Below are 19,847 nucleotides of genomic sequence, written 5' to 3' on the forward strand. Positions count from 1 at the left end.
AGTCAATGGGGGAAAAAGGGATGGAGGTATATATATATATATTTCCTTTTAACAATAAAGATTAAAAAATAAGAATGAAGGCTTTAAATGTATGTATTAACAATACAAATAATTAGAGATTTAATCATAATAGCTGAAAAGTCTCTGAAATGACATTTTGCAGTTCCGTCAGTCAAAGATTGAAAGATGGGGAGATCTTCACTCCAATGAGTTTTAAACCTGAACACAAGAAAAGTTCCTAGCCTTACCATTGTATACTTCCTTGAGACAGTGGCATAATGGGACATGTAAAAGGATCCACAGAAGAAAATAGAGTTGAAAGAAACATTTTCTTTTCCTTAAAGAATAACTGGATAATAATTTTGGCGAGTTCTAAAAATAAGAAATAGAAGTTAATTCCCCAACACACTTTGGCTATTCTAATTTGTTGTCCCTATGTGTGTGCAAGTGTATGCACATTTTAGTTACCTTTTTAGAAATAAGTTAGTAGTTATAATTCCATTTGTGGATTTAGTGATCTTCAATGCATTCTTTCTTTAAATCCTTGATTTAGAATTTTTGTGGATATTTTTGAAAATTTAGTTAAATTTTAAAATTAGAAATAATTATGGACTTAAAGGCAATTGCAAAAGAAATATACAAGAAGGTCCCTTTCTGGATGGATTTTAAGGTCAAGACACTAATTATGTGGGTCTCAATTAATAGTCGAGGACAAGAGTCTTATGAGCAGAATGGACATTCCAGATAACCTGAAAGGTCTCCCTTCTTAATGAATGCTGCTTCCACCAGGCTCATTCCTGTCTGCATGTGGGACGCGTTGCATAAAGACACAGAAGATACAATCAAGCCCTCATCAGAAAGTTCATCCATCCTGTGGTTTTGATCCACATAGGGTATAATCAGGAAGTGAGGAAGTTTTCTTCCGAATGTGTTTTAAATGAATTAGAATTCTAAGTAGTCTAGATCTTAAATATCCATTCAAGAGCCATAAGATAATGTTTGTTTGTTTGTTTGTTTACTAGATTGAATGGAGAATAAAACCTCATCCTGATTAAAAGTCATCTCGTGCTAGAATTAGATGAAGATAATTTTTATAGCTGGCCTGGTGAAACACCAGGAGCTAGACAGGGCTTGCTTTTGGTGTTTAACTTGTAGCTTCTGGGACAAGAGGGTTTGAAACTTCAGCGTTCCCTCTCATTCCTGAAATACCCCTAAAAGCCACAGTGAACGATACATCAGCAAGCAATTCACAGAGTTTGTTCTTGATGACGTTTTCAGACTATGAAGAAATGCCTATGTTCATTTAGTGAGGCAGATGGTCCCAGTTGGAAACCAACTATGAAACATAACTGATTTCAGTAACTTTTCCTATTTCTTTACTTCCTAAGTTACTAACAAAGCAAAGGAAACTAAGAATATTGAAAGAAAACATAGTATCATTTGATGTGACCCTAAGTATTTCTGTTCTTTAAGACATTCTAAACACACACAGATAGACCTGTGTTCATGTTCCCTGTATGCTCACACACATGTAGGGTTTGGGTAAGAGCAAAGGGCTTAGGAGAGGCTGCAAGGGTCTTATGTGTTCATATTCCCAGAAAAAGAGGTTTAGTTAATCACTGGATTGGCTTGGAAATGTTAGACTCTTTCTCTGTATCTCTTTGAAGTAATACCTATTTGCCTTGCCAATAAATAACCTATGCATGTTTTATTGTAGGAGTTGATAGCTGTGCATGGTTTTTTTTTGTAAAAAACCATGACATATAAATAAGATGAGGAGAAATTATTGGTCTTATGTCTCAAGTGATATAACTGCTATGTAAGTAAATGATTCATCAATGATATTTAACCAAGTGTGGGAAGCTTTTCTAGTATTGCAAATACATTGTGTTGAATTTTCCCACTATCTTCTCTTTCCTGTTTTTATGATTTGAGTTCTTGTCTTGTGTATTTGTTCCAATCCAGACATTATCTGTTTGCAACCTTGCACATTCCCTGGCCTTGATAAATGAGTGTTCATCGATTTCTTTTCAAAGTGGCATTTCCAATTTAATGAATGAGACATTCACTGTGTGACCTTAGGAAGAACACTTAACCTCTCTGGGCATTAGCTTCTTGCTGTGTAAATCTACATGAGAGATAGAAATCACTCAGCAATTTCCTTAAGCTCTGCTATTGGAAACCATTTTAATACTGCTTCCAAAGCACATTTATATTTCTTTCAAATATATTACTGCACACTCATCTTCGTGAAGAAAATATAGTAAAATGAACATATTTCTAACAGGCTCTCCCATAATCCCAGATTTTTTCAATACATATTTGCTTAGATTCTGCTTTCTAGACATGTACTTCATATCTTCTATGAAAGTGTCTTTTCCTTGGGGATGGGGACCAATGCTTAAAAGAAGCATTTGCATCACAGAAATGGCAGTCCCTCCTAAAGCCAGTCCAAGGACACGAATAAATCAAAAGAGAAGGAGTCTTTGTCCTAAGCTGAGGTTAAATACTTACCACTCCTAGGGAAAGCTTCCATTTCTTTTGTGCTCTGTGCCTGTGAATGTTTTATAAATCCAATTGAGCTTAAGAATCAAGTTTCTCCGACAGACACAGTTTATTCGGAAGAATAAAGAAACAGCAGAAAGTTATCGATTTCTGAGGGATCTACGCCTTGTGAAAAATTAACCAGACATTCCTTCAAAATCAATACAATTACCCTTGCTGCTTCAGAACTGTTCCACCGAGTCTGACACAAAGAATGTCTCCATCGCAGAGGGCAGTAGGTTTTGTGGGTCTTTTGGAAAACTGCAAGCAGGTGACTTTCCTCTATGAATGAATGTCTCCTTTCACCCATGTTTGCTAATCCCCTAGCTCTCTCTACAATGCATGTGGAAGAACACCCTCATTGTATCAGGATCCATCTGTGGCTTAGCTGCCCTCTCTAGCAAAGGCCTGGAGGCCCGGATTACCCATCCAGGTCACTTCCAGTCTAGGTAACTAGTAAGACTTTAATATGAAAAGCTACCTCAATCTTAGGTGTCATTGTTGCTTTCTGATTGAAGTACCTCTTTGCTCTCCGTGACTTAGCAATTTTGATTACCCTCTTTTTTTTTAACAACTGAGAATGAACTGCCCTTTTCCTCCCCTGCTCAGAAGCAAGAGTCTAGTTACACTTTCATTGAATCAATATGAAGGCATACATTTATGCATTTCTATATTCCTAGCTAGCTCAATGACAAGAAATGGAAGATTGTTCCCAATATGCATTCAATGAAGGTCAAGCAGCACTGTGCTTGCTGCTAGAACACCCAGGGGAATAGGATATGTGCCTTGTCTTCAAGGAGCTTGTTGACTCATCGCATTTCTCCAAGGGGGTTCTCTTGGTATTGAGGGCAGGGACATCCGTTATTGTGTAGAACTGCCCTGTGCTTTTGCAGTGTATTTGTTATTCATCCCAATCCATTAAATGCTAGTAACACTCCTCTGTCATTGTGGCAACCAAAAGTACCTCCTCATTTTTATAAAACATTGAAGAAGTAGCACTGGCCCCATTTGTGGCACTGATGGGCTCCTTAATGTCAGTTTTGATGCCTGGGTACCAGATGTCTAACCTGCTTCTGAACACAGACTCATAGGCTAAAATCTTTACTTTGATCTTTTAGTTCCCAAACCATTTGCTCATAAAATCCCAGGTTTCTAAGGGAACCCTAGTCCCTGGTGTGTCAACGTTGCCTCTGGACCTCTTATCCACCTCTTCCACCTGTGTAGCCACTGACTAACTCACTTGCCACCTTGTAATGGGCAAGCTGTGGCCCAATAAATTTAGCCCTTCAGGGTAATGTCTTATTCAATGCTAAAGTGCTATCAGCAACTTCCCTAGCAGAGTATTTAAGAGATAGGGTACTCATTTTCAAGATTTTTATAAATAATTAACAATGTAATATATTTTTTACTGAATTTATTGGGGTGACATTGGTTAATAAAATTATATAGGTTTTAGGTATATAATTCTATAAATTACCATCTGTATATTGTATTGTGCGTTCACAAACCCAAGTCAAGTCTGATTATTATTTATTGAGCTGCTCCTAAGTGCCAGGCATTGGGCTGGTCTTTGGGAATACAAATGTAAGGTTAAATAAACATGAATTTTCCCATGAAGATTATATATTATATTGGCAATAGACACTAATCAAATAATCACACAAATAAATGAAAAGCATAATTATGGTAAGAATAAAGGAAACAAAGTGAATTCTGAAAGAATATAATAGGTGAACATCCTTGTCTGATGCATGTGATAGCTATCCAGGAGAGGAATTGTCACTTGAGAGGTGGTCTAAATTTTGCATTCTAAAGAAGGAATAAAAATTAACTAAATGAAGAAGAGAGGAAGAGAGAAGAGAGTATTTCAATCAGACAGACTATCATGGTCAAAGGCCTTCTCTAGTGGTAATATCAAGCTTTATACATATTTAAAACCCATTTATACATATATAATAAGTGAATGGGATAAGAACTTTCAGTATTTGAAAGAAATTAGATGAATTCTCTTCCCACTTGTAGCTTAAATATTCCTATGTATATTAGGCAAATCATTAGACCTTAGTTTCTCATATGAAAAGCTACACAATGAAACTTGAAGGAATTTATGGTTTTTACATCCAGGCATACAGACGTGTTTAATAAAAATAGACTGGGATTTGAAGTCAGGCATGAGCTTAAAGCCAGCATTACCAGTTATTTAACTTCTAAGATGGGCAAAGTATTTGAATCAGCATAACTACAGTATCATTTAAGCAAACAAGACAATAAATCTACCTTCCAAATTTCTGTGTTTGTATGATGCCTTGCCTAAATTAAATAACCAATAAAAAAAGGACCTCACTGCTCTTTAAAATAGCAGAATTTGAAAATTCAGGTGAAGAAAGTTTTGTATTATTTGAAATACATATAGTTTCAAAACAGATTTTTTAAATGACATGTATTTTATTATGGTTAAAAACATAAAAAATTACCATATTGTGTTAAGAGCAGGTTTTAACCTTTGATTTTCTAGAAGCTATTAAAATATTTTAAAAGCCACAGTAAAATGCAAATGTTAATAAAAATGCCTTATATTTCTTCTCCTCTACTATTTTTTTCTAGCCTGTATTGTCTTTTGACAATACCTTATTTTTGAATATGCCAATTCAAACTGGTGCTACATTGTTTGGTGTTATTTCTATGTAGTTGGCCTATTCTTAATGGCTCTTTAAAACCCTCTGTGTTACAGAAATTAGTGGACAGAGATTTAGCCATCCATCTATTGGACACACCAGCTAATTTGGGTACCAATTGGTTAAATCCTAATAATCTCAATTAGGTGCTCTCTCATTAGTTTAATTAACTCTACTTAAATAGATGATTTAAATCTGTCTGTCTTCTACTTCTAATCTAAGACCTGTCAGAAGGGAATGCTCTTGAGAATGACTATTACTAAAGTGAATTGAATTGAATCAAGCTGATTCTAGTCCTAACTTACTCTGCTTCAGCTCATCATATTATCTTTTTGTTCCTTATTTTTTCACTTATCAAAGTAGTGCTTGAACAGAGATCAGTGGTTTTCCTACTATATTTCTTAGTGCCTTAGGATTTTGAAAAAGCACTCCTGGAAATGCTTGGAGAAAGGGTAAAGAAAATAGTTTCCAGAGCAGATCTACTGTTACTGATTTATATTTTGGCATTACATGGAAGATTTCTTGTAATGAAGAATTCTATGGTCACACAAACAAAACCCATGCAGATTCATATTACAGTGGGCATTAAATATCATGGCCAGAAACCTGTATTTCATCATTTTTCTAAAGAATACCATTGGAGAGTATTGGCCAGACAAATGACACAATTTGATATTTAGACAATCACTTGCCTTCTGAGTGAATTTACTTACTGGAAGCAAAGAGGAGAATTAGGAGGTAATTGCAGCCTTATATATGAGAACATTACAAGAACTGGACCTGGTAGTGATGGAGGATTAAGAGGTAGATGGATTCTGGAAATATTTTGAAGGAAGACACACAGGTCTTAATGCTAAATATGATATGGATTGTTGGGCAAAGAGGAGCATGGTTTCAGCATAAAAAAATAGGTAGATGCCATTTACAGATATAAAGAAGACTGCAAGAACTGTTTGGTGGGAGCTTGAGAAAGAAAGAGATCTATGTTGAACCAAATGCTTACTCAACATTCTGATGGATTTGAAATCTGAGCAGTTAGGTATTACAACTCAGGGACTATAGAGAGTCAAAAGCATGTGTATGGTCTTCAAAGCCACTGGACAGTCTGGTGTCAGGGAATGAGAATAAATAGTAAGACTAGAGCTGAAAATAGAGATTTTGAGGTCAGGAAGAGGAGGTAGGACCAGCAAAAGAGTTTGAGAGAGCAATCAGTGCCATGGTCTGATTGTGTTAAGAACAGCAAAGAGATATATAAAGAGACTATAGCAATAATGTAGGAGAGACATGACAGTCTTAAATTTTGAGAGTAGTAATGAGAGAAGGAGGGGAATTATTAGTTCGTTAGAGAGAAAAATAATATGATTTAGAGCTATTGCCAAAAGTTTAATTAAATTAATTTAATTAATTTATTTTCTTCACAAATTAGAGATTTACTAGTAAGGCTTTGTACCCAAATAGTTTTCTTAACTGAAGACTGAATAATTTTAAAATTATGAAAAAAAACATAGAACATGGTTTTATAGGAATATTGGATTGGCAGAACCATGGCTGCTCTTACAACCCAGGACACGATAAAAACCATTAAAATGCATTTTCTTCAGCATAGTTTTGGATGGATTAAAATCATTGATCTATCCCAAATATTTCCTATCACCAATTTATCCTTTTTAAAAGTCATTGTTTCCTCAAGCCTCATTGTCTTTTTTTTTTTTAGTAAGTCCTATTTTACTTGCTTATTTTCTAAAAGACAAGCTCAGAGTGTCATTCATGAGGAAAAGAGATGTGCTTGAGAACTAATTGCTACACTTTTATTATGTTACTCCTAGTATGAGCTTTGGGACCTTAGAGAATACTTTGGTGTTACTTCAGGTTAAATAAACTCCTGTTGCCCCCTAGTGACAAATTGTTGGGTCTCCTTTATTTTGTGGCAGAAGTATGCATTGGTGACACTAACATGATACACAGAGGAGACTCTAGAATTACATATTCATAATTGCATAAAATATTGATTTGTCTATCATTTGCATTTAATCAATAAAGCTCTTCATCTATAAGATTATTCAATGATGGCACTATCACATCATTTTTCAGTCACAAGTCAGCCATTTCTTGATGGGTCTAGTAATTTTTTTTTTAATCTTTGAAATTCTGAATCTTTTTGTCCACAACCCAGGCATCATCATCATCATCAGATGAACTTTGGGCCTCACTGAACCTTGAATATGTGTAATAGCCAAAGAGAGTGTGTTCCTCCTGCCTTACAGTTTAAGATCCTACTCCTCAATTTTTATTTCCTAATTTTCTGTCCCATGTTTGAACTCTTCTCACATTTATTGACTATGAGAAATGTTATTTCTTTCAGAAGGAACCTAACTCCCACTGGTAGTGTTAAGATGTTGCCTTGTGGCCAAGGGGACACAGTTACATCAGAACACAAAGGTCCAAATTCATTGTTCATCCATTCTTTTTCTTTTTTATTTTGTCTTTTTATCATTTAAATCATGTCTTTCATCATGCTCCTAAGGCCCTACTTGTGCACCTTCTCATTTACAAACAACTTCCCAAAGAAAACTACATACATATCCACAAGAAAAATCTGAAGTTTGCAAAATTAAAAAATCCATTCAAAATCAAATAGGAAAAACTAATATTTCTTCCCAAAGATGCATGAAAAAAAATTGCTCTTATTTTCTGCTAGAAGACACATCCAATTTAATTTACCTAAGAGAACAATTCATCTGTAAACTTAAGACAGCTACATAAGCTAAGTGATGTTCCAGGAGAACAATGGTGAATCACTGTTTTTCACTCACATAATAAGATTTCCTTTGGTGGTTTTTACAGAATTAAGATACCTGTTGCTTTCATCCAGATAAGTCCACTTCCAAGGAGATGGGGGCTATTTTAAAACAGTTTAAACAAAAGTATTTGCTGTTCAAATTGTGATTTTTTTGTGTGTAAGAGTCTCTCTACCCCCTAGATTCATATCCTCTTAATTTTTCTTTAAGTATGAAAAAAGTTGTCAATGTATCTCATTCTTATGGTATAGTTGTGTAGAGAGTTCCTCTTAGATATTTACATTCTTAAAGGCAGAAGAAATAGCAACTCCATTGTTGTGTTCCCAGCACCTAGAAATAGTCTGGTTTATAGTAGATTGACAGTCAATGAAAGTTTGCTGGATGAAACCAAGAAAAGAAAGATGTAGATGACTTTAACAACAAGAGATAAAATGTAAGTGGTATCCACTAAGAAACAGGATGTCACCTAAGGGGAAAACTATGAGATAATTTAATTTTGATTGACAGGGAATCAAGGACTCCTGGTCTATTCATGATATGTCTTTCAATGTAAATTTAGATTTAAAAATATTGAATAAACTGTAAAACTGAACACACGGCTGTGGATTCCATTTAATTTAAGACTGGGTCTAGATACAGTGGAGCAGAAGACAAAGTTTGCTCTTGGGGTCTTCTGTCTCTCATTACATAATACTTTCTTTTCTTCTTACGTTGGCTGAGGACATACTGCCAAGAAAGGCGGTTATCTACTATATAATCCCCATTGTTGGAATGGAAGCATTTTAAAGGAGACTCCAGGGAGGAGGGTGATGCTAAACAACCAACCACACTACCGTGACGGAGGTGTTTTAGGCATGGCTGGGAGTGCACTTTGGGAAGAAGGTTTGGGGAAATAACATCCCTCAATTATGAGACTGAAGTATCACTTGCTAGTACTTAATGAGTCCATAGGTTAGTCATAATTGTTACACCTTATGCCACATCCCTCTGGATTCTTTAATGCAGAGCCTTGATAGTTTCTACCTATGCACATTAAAGAACTAGAAACTTGGTATCGTTATTCCTAATAAGCTTCCTTATGAGTCTTACTTTTCACTGAAATTAATGTTTGCATCAATTTGTAACATTCTTAAAACATATGGTACAGCTTGTAAGTGAAAAAATATTCAAGTTTACTTGTTGATATTTTAAAAGGCAGATATATTAAAATATCTCTTAACATCTGAGAATTCTGCAGTGTGTTCAAATCTCAGGTTTTTTTGTTTTGTTTGTTTTTTGAGTAATTCACATTCTTTTTAAAATGATTTATTGTTTAAAGTATTACATATAATATTACATATGTCTTCTTTTTCCCCCAGTGACCTCTCTCCAGCCACCCCTACCCCCAGCACATGCCCTCATCCCCCTAGTGTCTGTGTCCATTGGTTATACTTATATGCCTGCCTACAAGTCCTTTGGTTGATCTCTTACCCCACTCCCCTCCCCTACTCTCCCTCTGAAGTTTGATGGTCTATTCAATGCTTCTCTGTCTTTGGATCTGTCCCTGTTCATCAGTCTATGATATTCTCTATATTCCACAAATGAGTGAGATCATGTGGTATTTATATTTCCCTGATTGGCTTATTTCACTTAGCATAACGCTCTCCAGTTCCATCCATGGTGTTGCATATGGTAAGAGTTCCTTCTTTTTTACTGCAGCATAGTATTCCATTGTGTAGATGTACCAGTTTTTTAATCCACTCATTTGCTGATGGGCACTTAGGCTGTTTCCAGATCTTAGCTATGGTGAATTGTGCTGCTATGATCATAGGGGTGCATATATCCTTTCTGATTGGTGTTTCTGGCTTCTTGGGATATATTCCTAGAAGTGGGATCACTGGGTCAAATGGGAGTTCCATTTTTAGTTTTTTGAGGAAGCTCCATACTGTTCTGCACAGTGGCTGCACCAGTCTGCATTCCCACCAGCAGTGCCGGAGTGTTCCTTTTTCTCCACATCCTCCCCATCACTTTTCATTTGTTGATTTGTTGATGATAGCCATCTGACAGGTATGATATGGTATCTCATTGTCGTTTTGATCTGCATCTCTCAGATGATTAGTGGCTTTGAGCATGTTTTCATATGTCTCTTGGCCTTCTGTATGTCCACTTTTGAAAAGTGTCTATTTAAGTCCTTTGCCCATTTTTTGATTGGCTTGTTTATCTTACTTTTGTTAAGATGTATGAGTTTCCTATAAATTTTGGAAATTAGGCCCTTATGGATATAACATTGGCAAAAATGTTCTCCTATGCAGTGGGCTTTCTTGTTGTTTTGTTGATGGTTTCTTTTGCTGTGCAAAAGATTTTTATTTTGATGTAGTCCCATTTGTTTATTTTCTCCTTAGTCTCCATTGCCCTAGGAGCTGTATTGGTAAAGATATTGCTACAACATATGTCTGCAATTTTGCTGCCTATGGAATCTTGTAGGATTTTTATGGTTTCCCATCTCAATTTAAGTCCTTTATCCATTTTGAGTTTGTATTTTGTATGGTATAAGTTGGTGATCTAGTCTCTTTCTTTTTTTTTTTTTTTGCATGTATCTGACCAAATTTCTCAGCACCATTTATTGAAGAGACTGTCTTGACTCCATTGTATGCTCTTGCCTCCTTTGTCAAATATTAATTGAGCATAATGGCTTGGGTCAATTTCTGGGTTCTCTGTTCTGTTCCATTGGTCTATATGTCTCTTCTTGTGCCAGTACCAGGCAGTTTTGAGAACAGTGGCTTTGTAATATAGCTTGATATCTGGTATTGTGATCCCTCCACTTTGTTCTTTTTTCTCAAGATTGCTGCAGCTATTCAGGGTCTTTTTTATTCCATATGAATTTTTGGAGAGTTTGTTCTAGGTCTGTGAAATATGCCATTGATATTTTAATGGGGATTTCATTAAATCTATAGATTGCTTTGGGTAGTATAGACATTTTAATGATGTTGATTCCACCAATCCATGAACACAGTATATTCCTCCATTTGTTTAGGTCTTCCTCTATCTCTTTTATTCAATGTCCTGTCATTTTTTTGAGTACAGGTCTTTTACCTCCTTAGTTAAGTTTATTCCTAGGTATCTTAATATTTTTGTTGCAACGGTAAATGGGATTGTTGTTTTTTTGTTTCTCTTTCTGTGAGTTGATTATTGGTGTATAAAAAAGCCATAGATTTCTGGGTGTTAATTTTGTATCCTGCTACATTGCCGAATTCATTTATTAAATCTAGTAGGTTTTTTTAATGAAGTCTTTGGAGTTTTCTATGAACAATATCATGTCATCTGTAAATAATGACAACTATACTTCTTCTTTTCCAATTTGGATGCCTTTTATTTCTTCCTCTTGGCTGAAGAAGAAATAAAAGGCCAGCCTGTCTTGTTCCTGTTCTGAGGGGAAATGGTTTTCATTGTAATAATAATCAATGGCATACCTCCATCCATCCCAATAGTTAAGACAGATAATAATAAGAATCAATAACTATTCCCAGTGATTTTTTCAACCAATCCATTTGTTTCAAACTCAAGATTCATTTTTTAGTCTGAAATGAAATAAATTGTTTTAGTTATAATTTTAATTAATTTAAGCCCTCTTTCAAAAGTAGCGCTTCATGTCTTGCTTCCTCCCTGCCCCCTAGAGATTTCTCAAAATGGCATTCCTTCTTGCTATTCATGTCTGTAGAGGTAATTTCTCCAGATTATTTTTAACTTGAACTGCCTGCCCCAAATGTTAATTCCTGCAGAAGAGGTGCAGTATAAAATAATAAAAAGGACACACATTTAAGGCAGACCAAGCTTGGCCAAAATCTCACCTCTGTAACTTACTAGATGCATGACTAGACAAGTTATTTCACCTCTTTAATTTTCTTCTATGTGTATTAAATTATTTGTATCTTCTTCCTACAGCTGTTTTGAAGATGAAATAAAATAACACCTATTAAGACCCTGATGCAAATAAATACAGAAGAAAGATTAGTTCTCACGACTTCTTAACCAGTTTTTCGTTAGTTATTATGTCCAGGTTATATTAAATGCCTAAATAAAGTGAGCATTTGCAGCAAAATAAGTTATTTACTTAATGTGATGAACAAAAGTTATAATTAGACAAGTCTCAAAAACACCTACAGGATAGTGAAATGTATGTTCCACATTTACATACTTGCTCTCCAATAAAACACGGTTAGCGATAAGAAAAATTTAAGAACATGGGCAGAAAGCTGAGCTAGAACTATATGCTGGACCCTATATAATGCATTAACAGCAGTAAAGAAACACATATAAATGAATGTAATTAGGTACCTTTCTGTAAATAACATTTAATATGCAGCGCTAGTCAAGTAAGCTAATGAAAGAAAGACATTTTAATTATAAGAAAATTATTTCTGCAATACCTTAGGCAGAGTGGCTTAAACGTGCTCTTAAATATGTTCTGTATATCAGTTAATTGCTTAAACAGTGAGGTTCATTTTACTACTTTTTGAGACAAAGTTTTTCTATCTGCTAGATGAAGTTAACCAGGGGAAAGGAAATGTAAACCGAGTGTTTAAAAGGTGGGCAGACATAAAAGAGTGCATTGACCAAACTCCGCTGAGGTAATGCTTTTGAAATAATTTAGGCTGTGTTAACCAAATGGGTTAGTATTAGAAATAAGCAAAAGGGCTCATCGACATTTGAAGCGGGAAAGAATTTTCCTCGCATACTGAGTTTTGATATATACACACAATGTGTTTTAGTGAGCTCGTGCCACACAGACCAAACATGCAGGCATCTCCCCTTCCTTCCAGGAATTTAAAATAATAAATAGCTTCATCAGGTTCCAAACACAGCTGGTGATTTTCTAATAATATTTGGAGAAGCTAACATCAGGCGACATCATGTGCAGGCTTTCCCAAATAGAAACATGGCATCAACCAAGCTGAGTTTCATATATTTGATAGAGCAAGAAGCTGGAAGGATAACAGCAGATGTTTCGATCATTTTCTCACTGATTTGCCCTGTAACTGTCTGGCAGTCAATATGCTGTTGCTGCTCTTCGTTGCTGAACTGGTCAATGGTGAAACAGTTATCCTTAGTCTCCTTTGACTCAATTACCAGGTGGATTGAAAAATAGCATTTATTAAACCAGTTTTGGCAAATATTTACTGAACTATCAGAAACCATATAGGAGCCCTGGCCAGTGTGGCTCAGTTGGTTGAACATCATCCCATGCACCCATACTGGTTCTATTCCCAGCCAGGACACATGACCGAGTTGTGGATTTGAACCCCACTAGGGAGCATGCAGCAGGCAGACAATGGATTCTTCTCTCTCATCAATGTTTCTCTCTCTCTCTCCCCCTCTCACTTCCTCTCTTTCTCTAAAATCAATTTAAAAATATATTTTTTTAAAAAAACATGTAAGAGAACACTTGAAGTGGTATCCAATACAGTTTTCACAAAAAACTATACAACATAACATAAAAAATTACAAGAAATACTTTTGCTTTAGAAATCATGACATCTGCCATTAGTGCACTATTCCCATAAGTCATACTAACTCTAAATTCGGATCAATCCTTTAATTAGTACATGCTTCATGGAAACATTTGAATAAAAGAATCTCAAGGCTGGAAGTAACCTTTAAGAAAACTTATCAAAGCATCTATATGATGCTCACATCACCTCTAGAATATCACAGACCAGTGGTCATCCCAGGCAAGCTTGAACATTCACTCCTACGGAGACCACTGATTCCAACTTGGCACAACTTAGTGAGAATTAATTTATTTATATTTATCCAAAATTTGACTCCCCCTACTTCTACTCTAATTATATTGTGTGAAACTAATAAGAGTGCTTAACTATTTTTTTCCACATTTAAGAAGCAATTTAAAAAGAAAGAATTTTTTTGCCTTTGATAAGCCAGCCACTGTTTTGAAAACAAGAAATAAAAGAATGAATAAAAAGAGGCCCCCAGATGGATGTCTTACTGAGTGAGGGATGGCTAAGGAACAGGCACATACAAAGGCAAGTACAGTAGAGTAATATGCATTAGGATAGATGTTTACACAGAATACAATGAAATTGCCCTGAGGTAGTTGAGATCACAGGTGATGGCTAAGTGATGAATTGGATTATGATTGATAGTTTCCTGTCAGGAAATAGCATTCACATTTATAGCAAATCTTCCAGTTAATAAGAAATACCATGGCCAAGTCATATCAGGTGACTGCTATATCCAGTAATGGCTACTTAGTCATATACCTTCCCTAGACCATGGCACCTAACATTCATAGATGTCATATGAGACAAGTACTATTATTATCTCCCTTTTACAGATGAAGAAACTTAGGCCTGGAGGTCAAGTTATTTGCCCAAGGTCATCCTCTGAGCTGGTGGCTAAGTGAAGATTTTAATCTTAATCCCTGAATGAGTGTCCCTCCAGGGTAGTGTTTTGAGAAGAAACTCCAAAGGCAATACATGATGTAGATTTCTTCTTTGCCATTATTATTATTATTATTATTATTAGAAAATAACAGACAATTTCTAGACTTTCAAGGGAATTTTTTTCACAAATCAAATCCTGATAACTAGAAAATTTCACAAGTTAGCAGAAAAAGGTCTGGTGGCACCCTGCACTCCATTTTGGGCTGAGTTTCTTGGTTTCTGCTTTAGGTAAGGGTCCCTTTGGCCTGACCCTTACCTTCTGCTTCAAGCTCCTCCCCTCTAGAAACCCTCCACTAGCTCATGACAATCCACCAACTGGCTTTTCCCTACTCCTCAAACAACCCTCCCCAAACCTTCCCAATCTGGGCTTTTGCACTTGCTCTTTCCTGTTCTTAAACCATTATCTCTCCATATTTTCCCAATAGTCCTTTATTTCCTTATTAGAGGCCTGGTGCATGAAAATTCATGCACTGGGTGGGGGGCAATCTCTCAGCCCAGCCTGCCCCCTCTCACAGTCCAGGAGCCTCAGGGGTGGGACATGACCCAGCAATCAGGGGAAGGTGACACCCATCACACCTCTGCTTCTGCCACTGCCGGCAGCGCAAGCCTCGGCCAGCCCTGGTTACCTGCACCTTGGGCGGCCCTGGGATGCTGGGGGACTGAGGGGACTGGGCACGGCCATCTTGTGGCTGTGGGCGCCGCCATCTTTGAGGGTGTGGCAGTCAATTAGCATATTCCCTTTTTATTGGCTGTGGGCACCACCATCTTTGAGGGTGGGACAGTCAATTAGCATATTCCCTCCATATTGGCTGTGGGTGCCGTCATCTTTGTGACGGTGTGAAGGTCAATGAACACATTCCCTCTTTATTAGATAGGATTGTCTCAGATCAAATGCAGGTAGTTGGCTTTGCCACTTAAAAATTCCTCAGCTCTCCACACTCACAAGCAAAAGTCTCATCCACCTTCTAGCCTCTGTTACTGCCTTCAGTGTACTTAGCATCTGAAATGATAGTGCATATGTACTTGCTGAATAATTATTGTGAACGTTCTCCACTAGAAGGCAAACACCAGGGGGTCAAGAACTCTGGTTGCTAGTCATGGTGGATACTGAGCAGCCAGAGAAACGCTGAGCACGTCGTTCCGCCTGGAAGAGATGAAAAGATGGTGCAGTCACTTTTTCAATGACTATGTGTTGAGTGCCTCCTAAGTATTGAAACAAATGCAATTTTAAAAGAAAAAAACAAACAAACACTTGTCAGTACAAAAATAATATAAAAAAATGCTATGTAGAGAAATCTCATTTTTTTCCCCAGTTGAAGATAAGGAAACTGATACAGTGAAGTTAAAAAAAAAAAATTAGATCAGAAGTTCAGCCAGCCAACTAGTACATGGATGAGCTAGAATTGAAATCAAACTCTCTCAAACTCCAAAGCATCTGCGCTTGCTCCCATGTCTGAGAAAATACAGTTAGTGCTGAAATAGCAGTTTGACCATGAAGAAGAATCCTCAAGGACAGGGAGCCACTGATTCAGCCTGGGAGAGTCAGAGAAGTTTCTCGGAAGCAGCGTGTTCACTGGGTTTGGACATTTGAGGAGGCATTTGACAGGTGGGCAGGAGCAGCCCGGCGGCTTTCCTGGCAGGAAGAAAGCAGTGGGCATCAAAGCAGGGGTGTGCAAGGAAGCAAGGGTGCATTTAACATCTGCCTCCTTGAAAAGAGACTCTGCCCATGGCAGCAGGGTTTTACAAGTCACTTGTAAAAATATCTACAAAACAAGATGTAGCCACTAAGATTCAAACCAAGACATTTATAGGTATCATTCAGACCAATGAAAGTGTAACGAATCGGCACCTGGCTCTGTCTGCCCAGTACAGACAGACAGATTGAACACTGCGGTGTGGAGATTAAAACCTCGCTGCAAGGAATGGGGACGGTGGCTGAGCACCAGAGGTCATGGGCTTGGCCTCTTAATGTATTAGATTCTCATAAGGGATACCGATTACAGTCTGTCATTTTTACAGTCATGTTCATGTGAGATCCGCCACCAGATCTACAAGGTTAACGGCCCATCGACAGCAGCATGAAGTCTGTGAAAGAGAATATGAGTATTGATTGTCATGCTTCATGAGATAAACTGGCATCAGAAATTTCCTCTGGGAGCAGCACACGTATTTGTAGCCTAAAGTCATTGGGAAATGGTTCCTGAGACAGATTTAAGCTATAATTCAAGTATTTGTCAAAAAAATTTTTTTAAACATCTTGACTACCTTATGAAAACAAACAACTTTTTTTTCTTTTTAGAGAGAAGAAGAGGAAGGGTGAAAGAGAGAGAAAGAGAGAGAGAGAGAGAGAGAGAGAGAGAGAGAGAGAGACATCTATGTGAGAGTGAAATGTTGATTGGCTGCCTCCTGCATGCCCCCTACCAGGGATTGAGTCTGCAACCCAGACATGTGCCCTGACCAGGAATTGAACTGAAAACCTTTCAACCATGATCAACTGAGCCACACCGGCCAGGCCTCAAAAATATTTCATTATTGACATAAGTATTAAATAGGGTAGATTACTATGGTTTCTGGATTAGCATCAAATCCCATTCTGCAGAAAAGCCTGTTGCCAGTAAGGAGGAAATTTTCCCACAGGTTTCTGGTGGAGTGAATGTGCTAATGCATCTCAAAACCAAAGTGCTTATTACTTTCCTGCCAGAGTTATTGTTCTTAACAGCTTTCCCTACACTGGGCTTGAAGAAGTTAGGGTTATTGAAAGAACTCTATTTCAAATAATATCTATTACCTGTAAGTAAGTTGTCTGTTGTGCATTTTTGTGTCTGTATGAGTGTGTCTGTGCATCTGTGTGCTTCCCCAAAGAATACTTTATTTTATTTTGATAATTACAATGAGAGCAAGAAAGTTCCAGTTACCAGAAATCAAATAGTACAAAGGAGATTTTCTGGTAAATTCTTGTAGTGGTTTCTTTTCTTTTCAGGTTCCTCCTTGAATTGCTTGCATTTTAAATGTCTGCTGTAAGTTATGTACCATTTCTAACAGTATTAGCACTGAATCATTCACTTTTCCAGGAAATAAAACCCCTTTCTCTGTTCCATCACTTTCTAGATCATGATCATGCACATGTAAATGTGTTTGGCACTTTTTACCCTCAGCGGTTTTGCATACTTAGGAGTAATGAAAATGAGAAGAGAGTTAACCAATCCACCAAACATCTCTCTCTCTTTCCCTCTCTCTCTCTCTCTCTCCCTCTCACCCCCCACCCCCATCAGTAGGAATGCTTTTGTGAGGTAAAAAAAAGTGGTATGGCTTGAACTACGGGAGCTGTTAAATGTACCTTTAGAACTCTATGTAGGATATAAAATTCTGGAGCTATAGCTCTGTTTCTACTTCATCTCAACCTGCTTTAATTTCTACACACAGAGAATAATAAATCTTGAAAAGGCCTAAGAAAGGACAAAGAATATTTCTTTGTGAGCACATTAAATACACCAGGCTTCTACTTTTCCATAAAACTTGTATGAACAGATACAAGAGCAATCAAGGAATGAGGGTAATTCTTTTTTCCAAGCAAAATTCACCAGTTCTCTCCCCAACAAATCATTTATAGATTCCACCAAATGTAAGTTAATGAATTATAGTACTGAATATCCACTGGTAACCCAATTCTGTTTTCTTTCCTTAAATATCTTGCTGAATCAATTATTTTAGCTGGAAGGAGGTAAAGAAATGAGTTAATTAGCAATAGGCTTATTAATTATTTCAGAATAAAGTTGCAGAAATTCTCACTTTTTATGGAAAATAAAAGAAAATATACATAAAAATGGTTATTATATGTAGAAAAATTGTGTTAACTATACATAAAAGTATCTCCTAGAAACATATTTAAAGTGGTAATTGTAGAATTAAATTTGTGACTTGATCTCCTCCACACATCTTGATTTACAATAGGGACGATTTCATAAATGTACAATAGAGTAATTGTTTTTTGTGTCTTTTGTATTCAAATGTAGGTATATGATAAATAAAACCAATTGCTTCTGGGTCCTATTATATTATCTTGGCTGTTAAAGGTTGAACAAAACAGAAATGTGAATAAGGTAATTAAGTATGGTATTCAACTAGAGAGTTGAAATGCATCCCTTTGTTAATATTAATCCACCAACATGATTTCTCTATGGGCTTGCTGGAAATCTAGTCAAACTCTTTCTGAAAAAAAATCGCAGAATTGAGGTATAAGTGAGACCAGGTTCAAAAGAACATGAAAGTGTTCCATTTTCGCCCTGACTGGTTTGGCTCAGTGGATAGAGTGTCAGCCTGCAGACTCAAGGGTCCCGGGTCTCTATGGGGAGAGTTGATGTTAAGCAGTAGCTTCAAAGGTTTGAACCTCTCCAACAGCACCGCAGCTGATCGATGTTTCTCTCTCATCGATGTTTCTAACTCTCTATTCCTCTCTCTTCCTCTCTGTAGAAAATCAATAAAATATATTTAAAAAAAAAAAAAAAAAAGAAAGTGTTCCATTTTCTATCGGTTCAGTGGGGGAAATTGGAGATTGGACTTCCAGTTTAAAGCAAATGAGAGGCCCACTATCTCTATGGGGAGAGTTGATGTTAAGCAGTAGCTTCAAAGGTTTGAACCTCTCCAACAGCACCCTTAAGAGCTCCACACTGTTAGGTTTGCGACTATAGAAACTGAGCTGAAAGCCTTAGCCCTGAGAAACCTGCTTGTCTTCCATTACAGATGGTGCTGTTTGGCTTCCCATCAAATCAGCATCATCTGAAGGATGCCTTTATCACTGGACTTCTTACTCCTTCAACTAGAACTTTGCAAAAAACTGGCTACCAAAGCAGAACTATATATGTACAATCTACAGACGCCCTTCCTCCGGGAGGACAACACTTCTTTCAAGTGATTCATGTAATAGAAGAACTGAGAGGAATCCTTTTGCCGTCTTCCCCTCGGTTATTTATAGGACCCTATAACGTCTACGTTGCACAAAGCAAAGATGACCTATTAAAAGCAACCAGAGCTAGAGGAATTCTGCTATTTTTAAAATCAGAGGAGCACACTTTTCTTGTCATATGGAGTAATGCTTTGAAAGAGCCCAGTTCTGAGATCATGAGAAAGATGACCTTTGAGTTTTGAAAGCCAATAAACTGGGATTTCCTTAAAAACTTTTTGTGGAAAAGAAAGAGTAAGATTAGCTGTAGGTGTATTGTATCATTATTCCTTTTTTGTCAGCTTCATGAAATACCTTTTAAAAATAGTTATGTGGTAACAGTAAAGAATGAAAATGGTTTTATGGAGTGTACAGAGAGACACCTGAAGTGATGAGGCACATCCTGTGTTTAGGAAGCTTTTTACTCTAAAACTCAGTGTGGAGGGTACAG

Source organism: Myotis lucifugus, unplaced genomic scaffold, assembly GCF_000147115.1.
Source record: "Myotis lucifugus unplaced genomic scaffold, Myoluc2.0 scaffold_34, whole genome shotgun sequence".
Lineage (NCBI taxonomy): Eukaryota > Metazoa > Chordata > Mammalia > Chiroptera > Vespertilionidae > Myotis > Myotis lucifugus.